We start from the raw sequence: 7,046 nt of genomic DNA, 5'->3' as shown, positions 1-7,046 counted from the left end.
ATATATATATATATCTCACATAAAACTCTTATACATATTTTTCTGAAAATTGTAAAATTCTCTCTTTTCTTTTTACTATAACATATTCATTTTTCTCTCCTAAAATTTTTCATCTTTTTTCGTACATTATACGCGATAAAAGAATTACCATATTTCTGGTGTATCAGTAGAATCATCTCTTTCAGAAATAATCCGATATATATGTGCGGCTTTCAACTTTTTCCATGCCAATCGTAGCAGGATTCGATGATGCTCGTTCTATCGCCTTCACCCTCGCGAAATCCCAAACCCCTCAGCGTTGCGAGAGAATCTAATGAATTTGAGCCGTCAATAATACGAGCAGATCGTTGGAGGGATAGCCTACCCCTAACACAGAGCCGAGGTAAATGATAGAGAGCAGTCCTGGTTTGTCTCGTCCCGTGTGCATTCGCGCGCGTGTATATGCACACGCGTGCGGGACAAAAGAACTCGCTCGGCGTGTACGAGAAACTACCGCGCGCGCGGATGCAGTCACTGTGAAATTAACGAATTTTTCACGATGGACACATTAACTGTTGCCGGCCGGGTCAGCAAAAGCGTCCCCGATGCTTTATGACAACAATGCGAACGATACTGCGAAAGGATGAGTGCGACGATAAACTGGATTTACTGTCGCGCAGTGGCAGGGGTGAATTTATGACGGATGCAAGTTGTACTTCAAGAGAGCGAGATCCGAATTTTATGCGGATCTTGAGAGATAATCATTTTAGCACATCATTTTAAGATTATCGCTATTGTCGTAATAATTATTTAATACTATGATATCTACATCGCTACTTATAAAAATTATTCACAGCTCATAAATATGTTATTTCTGCATTAATATCTCTTTCTCTATAATGAAACTGCATGAATAAGATAGGAATTATGAAGAAGGGTTTACACGTCTCTATCCTTTTATTTTTACATCACAGCCTCTTTTTTATTAATTTTAGTAGTTATCTGTAAGAACATATGGGGAATAGAAACAACAGTATCAAAAAATTGACACTGTTTCTGTTCTCTGCGTACGTTCTCCAAGTGCGGATTTATGATGCGAATTTGGTAAACGGTGCGATATGCATGGATCACTGGTAATTACAGATTCCGCACCAGGAAGTTGTTCTTCGAGTATTCGACGACGCAATCGGTGAGCGTGCATCTTCCGGAGAGAGCGATCCAATTAACTTTCGAAGATGTATGCATATATACGCGTCGTTCTCCTCGAAATTAACCTCCGGTTGCGTTCCAAAGTCAGGGCTCTCAAAAAAAAATCCGGTATTGCAAAGTGCCTCCTCTGTTAAATTCCCGCCTTCCTGCACCTACGACCGTTGTGCAGGACTAATAGGATTCGCGAAATTAATTACCCGCATTTACATAAGCCCCCGTAAACGTTTTTCTTTTCTGCCCTAGCGCGAACCTCCGGCCTCGCCTACCTTCCGCCGAGTAGCATGCAGAGGCGGACGAATAATTCTCGTAGAGAAATTCGTGATTACGTTAACGATATCCCCGTCCCGTTTTCTCTTCCTCGCGCTCCGGCTCACTCCTCCCGTTTCTGACTGCAGTGCCGAGTCACTACGTTACGCCTTTGCGTTTAGGTCGTCACGGCATTGTCCCCGTCGTCGTGCCGCGTCGTCGGCAACAGCCGCGACACGGGTAACGAGATTTGTCGTCCAAGATAATTAGATTATCCGCACTCTGGCATAGCTGGTGTTAGTATGGGGCGAGGAGGTAAACGCGCGGCGACCATGCCACAGAGGTGACAACATCGTCCAAGTAAACGTCTGTTTGCTAATTTTTGAGAATAAAGGGAAAATAATCCCACGTTAGATTGCGACTGGCTGTCGCGAGAAACGATCGCTATCATCACAAGCTCGAAATTATATTTAAATGCAGAATGTAAGAAATGAGATAACAGTCAAATTACTCAATCATTTAGATGTGCATGTGATTTCCTTGTTTTCTTGTTTCGTTTTATATATAAAGTTTTCTCCAAAACTTAAACGGAATAAAAACTGCGTTATTTTCTTGATTCTCTCAATATGCCATTTATTCAGCTCTTTTTAATATTGAATGCGATTAATTTCTTTAATTTTAAATCAATCAATTTCTTTCATTTCAAAGAAAACACACACTTAAAAATTGAGAGTTTATGCTTTCTCTCTCTCTCTCTCTCTCTCTCTCTCTCTCTTTTTCCTAGTACACATGTTTTTGCATATATTTCTCTAAGAGATTGTGAATATTAAATTTTTGACATGTCATAAATGCAATGATATTTCAATAAGAATTGTAATAAAATTGCATCTTACAATTAGAATACTACTACTGACGTATAAATGGGAATTTTATAGAGTCGTTTTTAATACACAATTGCGTATACTTTGTGAAAGACGAAGGATAGAAAAGGCGCAAAGTAATTACTTCTCCTTCGTCTTTCACAAAGTACACGCAATTGTGTATTAAAAACGACTCTATAAAATTACTTGCGATTTATGTTTCTCCGTGACCGCCGTTTGCGCGAGCCAAGTATAGATATATATCGCGCCGAGTAACAAGAGGCAGCCTTATCAACCACCGGTACATGTCCAATCAATTTTCAACGTGACGGCGCACGCCGCTTTTGTGGTAATATCTATTATTCGATATCCCGGGACCGGGTGCATTCTACCCTCACGCATCACACACGTGATCTCCTCGTGACAATGGCGCACGGAGTACCACGGAATTCCCAGCGCGTACCCGATCCCAGCTTTCCAGATCAAAAAGCGCTGAATGCTCGCAACTTCTGATGTCTGATGACGAGCCGAATCTTCGAGAGACGCTTTGGCCATGGCAACGTGTCGCGGTTTTTTGAACATTTAATCTACCTGAACGAGCGACCAGGTTATCATATGTGATGAAAGATATAAAGTTGCAAAAGGACTCAAAGAAAATTTAATTACTATTAAAATATATAATCAGTTGTTAGATATTATTTTTTAATTCATATTTGTATAACGTAATCTCACTATCTAGGATTTATGTATAACATATTAAAGTATTTAAATAATATAGATTGATTTAAATAAAATAAAATATTTAATATTAATACATATATAAATTGATAAATTAATTTTAATAACTTAAATTTTAGTCTACCACATTTTTTACAACACATACTAGATTCTTGTTAGAACTATAAATGTGAGATTTACAAAAAAAAAAACAGTAATAGTAGCAACTATAAAGGCGACAACTATGTACTTTTTGTATGTAGAATTAATGTACATAATTGAATATACTAATTTATGATCAGAGTTGGGTAGTAACTAGTTAAAAGTTAAAAATAAAGTTAAAAAGTTGATAATTTTTAACTTAACTTAGTTAATTTTAAATGCATTAAATTTTAACTTAACTAAGTTATTTTTAAACATTTACATTAACTTTTTTTTTAAGTTAAATAATTTTTTTATCTCTTTTAAATATCTTAGAAAAATAATAAAATATAATAAGACTAAGGGCGTATATTCGTAATCTGTTCATATTTTAAAATCATCTTAAATAATTTCTTAAGATGATAATACAGCCCTATGATTGGTTTATGCGGTTATGCTTTATGCCATAAGCCTTAATCCAGATCTATAATAAGTGTTTTAAGCCTTAAATCATAAGAAATTGATCAATTACAGTCAAATATTCTTCTCGCATTCAATTGTAATTGGTTAATTTCTTGTGGCTTAAGACTTAAAATATAATCATTGTATCTCTTCTATGTGCTGGCTGTTTTTTTAAAGTTATATAACTTCTATAATTATATTGTTATGTATTAGTATGTATTAGTATGTAGTAAAAAGAAATCCATTATCTTTCCATTCAATTTCATGCAAAAATAATGGATTTCTTTTTAATACACCTAATATTATGTACTTATATTACATATGAATAAAAAAATTAAAAATTTAATTTATTTAATAATCTATATTGTAGTTATTTAATCTCATTTTAAGAAAAATTAGGACATTTTGATCTAAAAAATAATGTTTTTCAAAATTAACTTTTTTTTTTTAACTTAAGTTAATTCAATATTGACCTAACGTTAAGTTAATTTTTTATGCCTTCAACCTTTAACTTAATTTTATTAATTTGTAAAGCCATTAACTTTAACTTTGTTCAGTTAAAAAAAAACATTAACTTATCCAACCTTGTTTACAATATATAGTTGAACAAATTATTTTATAGTTATAATAAGTATAAAATATTTTCAACATTCATTCTACGTATAAAATTTCATAATTGTCTCTTTTATAATTATTATTATGTCTTTTTTTCGAATGTACTTATTGATTCTTCGTTATACTTTACATTAATTGAACATCATACTATCATATCTTATCAAATTATACTGTTACGTACACGCAATAACTTTCGGTTTGAAATTTAATTAAGACAGGTGGAAGGAAAAAAAAGAAAAAAAAAGTATAAATATCGGGGTCACAGAAATGGTTAATTGCTTATAACAAACCGTTTCGTGAACCAAATGTAATTATACGCTTTTATAAGTAATAGTAGCTTAGCGAATGAATTTATTAGCGGCGATTGTTCCCATGTTTTTATATTCAAATAGCAGATCATCCATTGTAATGCTAATGTTCTATACAATATTGTACATAATTCGCGATAGTAATCAAGTCAATTTTCGTAATCACGCTATTTCCAATAGCATTATATGGAAATGCGACTATTTCTAAAGAAAGAAATTATAGAGTATAACACGTACGATAATGTATGTTATCGTTCTAAATGTCTCTTTTTCTTCTTGCTTATAAAAGAATATTACGTGAGGAGACTTACAAATAATAGATGAAGATGATAATAAAGCGTTTACATAGGAGCAAAGAATATTGAAAAATAAATTTACAATATTGTTATCTACAGCGAATATGAATATGAATACTTGTATTCTGTTGTCTTTTCTAAATGTGTACATACAAATTTTATACATTTTATGTTATTGCAAAAGTGTTCTTTATCATCCATAGTATAGATTGAGAGAGAGAGGGAGAGAGAGAGAGAGAGAGAGAGAGAGAGAGAGAGAGAGTAGACAATAAATCTCAAATGTAATTAATAAACGTCAAGGATTAGAACGAACCGAGCAAAAAAAAACAAGTATAAATTAATTAATAGCAGATTGAAGGATGTATAAGGAGAGGAAACCGACAAAGAAGAACGCAAAAATTGCCGCCGCAGATCCAGGCCGAATCGACAGATACAATACGTCTAACATATATCTGGAAACAGCGGGAGGGAGACGTAGGTACTAACCGGACCTTTCCGAGCAAACGTAGTCTGGCCTCGTGCACACGAACGCAACACCATCCAGAAATTGAAAGTCGATTGAATAGCGCCGCTCCACGGTGTTGGGAATGGATACATGCCGATTGTGTCGGTGAACTTGAATCCCGGGCACAATGGGTTCAATGAAACGCATCATTATTGTCCAATTCCTCTCTCCTCTGTTTCGGCTTCTTCATCTATGTCTCTTTCTTCATCTCCTCTCACCTTTTCTCCATGTCTGCTTCGTGCAAAGGTCCGATACCCATTTCCTTTTTTACATCGAGATTTCGTTGTTACTGTACTGGTATGTATGTACATATAGTACATATGTGTGCGTACACGACGCGATCTAGTAAAACATACGAGTGCGATTCATCATTCGATTTGTGAGCCGCTCTGTCACGATAAACGATTTTGCGTCCCCGAAGAGCTTGTGTCCATTCGAAAATATAATATCAAATGTAGTTGTAAAGTGCAGTCGATAAAACGGCTTATCAATAGAATGGCGAAACAATAAAAAATTGCTTAAAATTATATATTGAGTCTCGAAAGGGAATTCGTAAAATTTTGTGTTTTGATATTCAACAGATTAATATATTAAATGTTAACAATATGATACATATTCGACATAAATTACGTTATCTAATTACTACAGTGAATAAATAGCTAATTAAAAATAAATATAAATAGCTAATTAAACATTAAAGCAATGCACATTTGCAGAAAGAGCAATTGTTATAACTATTAAATATAAGTTTCTATAGGATAGCAGTCTCTTTATTCGATTCGCACACTACACTTTGTTTCTCTGTCAGATGTGTAATTTACTGTTCACACGGTAAAAGCATTAATTTTCTGCCTTACCTCAGTAACATTGCAATGAAAGCAATTATTGATCCGTTAACTGATGCGCATCGTGCAGGGCTACGTTCAACATAAAAAAAAAGGCAATCGGATTGGTGTATGTCGGTCCATTCCTTTCATCGCGGCTCATCGCGGGAGTTGATCAAGATGATTAATAACGAGAGGGGTTAAATCATTAAGTGGCTTACATGTGAACGTGTAATCGCGGGGGAAGGCGGAAAGTGTGGAAAGAGTTGGGAGGGTAAAAGAAACGAGCGCAGAGATAGAGAGGAGAGGGGAGTAAAAGCGGATCGAGAACAAGGGCCGAGCCGAGGTACTTTCGATGAGGGATCCTGCTGCGGTGCACAAAGAGAAAGAGAGGATGGGGAGGAGGAAGGGGAGGGACTGCACGAGGTGGGTATTGAATGCTGCACCAGGTCTCCATAGCTTGGCGGCAGAGTAATTCTCTTTAGTTTATTTTTCCATAGGTAATGAACCCCCGTCCCAACGATGCGTTGCATCGACAAGACCGGTCGGCCGACCGACCGACCGACCGATCGACCGACCGACCGACCGACCGACCGACCGATCGACCGACCGACCATGCGCTTCCGCCGGCCGCTAACGAAAACGTTATTTCGCGATTCTGTGTAGTACTTGACGTTCGACCGCGCGTCTCTGCTTTTTTTTTTATTTTCATCTGCTCATTTTATGAGCCAACGCTTTTTGCATTCGCGTTCCGTGAATGCATTACGATTTTATGTATGAGTAATTATGGCCGAAGTAATGATTGTCGATTCGATTCTAATTCCTCTTTCGTTGTTATTACAAGAAATCAAATAAGAAGTGTATCGAATGTCTCAAAATTTTCA

This window comes from Atta colombica, unplaced genomic scaffold, assembly GCF_001594045.1.
Source record: "Atta colombica isolate Treedump-2 unplaced genomic scaffold, Acol1.0 scaffold142, whole genome shotgun sequence".
In the NCBI taxonomy this organism is placed as follows: domain Eukaryota; kingdom Metazoa; phylum Arthropoda; class Insecta; order Hymenoptera; family Formicidae; genus Atta; species Atta colombica.
Note: the sequence above shows the minus strand (reverse complement) of the source record.